This window comes from Hippocampus zosterae, chromosome 19 (genome assembly GCF_025434085.1).
Source record: "Hippocampus zosterae strain Florida chromosome 19, ASM2543408v3, whole genome shotgun sequence".
NCBI lineage: Eukaryota > Metazoa > Chordata > Actinopteri > Syngnathiformes > Syngnathidae > Hippocampus > Hippocampus zosterae.
In genome coordinates, this window is record NC_067469.1 from 10,803,429 (window position 1) to 10,803,656 (window position 228).

Sequence of the window (228 nt, forward strand, 5' to 3'; positions counted from 1 at the left end):
AGTGTGCATTTCTAGTTCTTCCCCAGGACACTGAACGCAAGTTTTTAAAAATCTATCATTTAAAAATAGGCAAGTCAAAATTTTCTTAAGCAGATCTAATATTTTCATGCATTTTTAAATGACCCAAGTACTACACCCTGCATACCTACGTTTTGTCAAACATTGCAAAATAAACCTCTTTGGAACACGGACGTACCGAATAGCCGGACTACTTATGCCGCCATACTC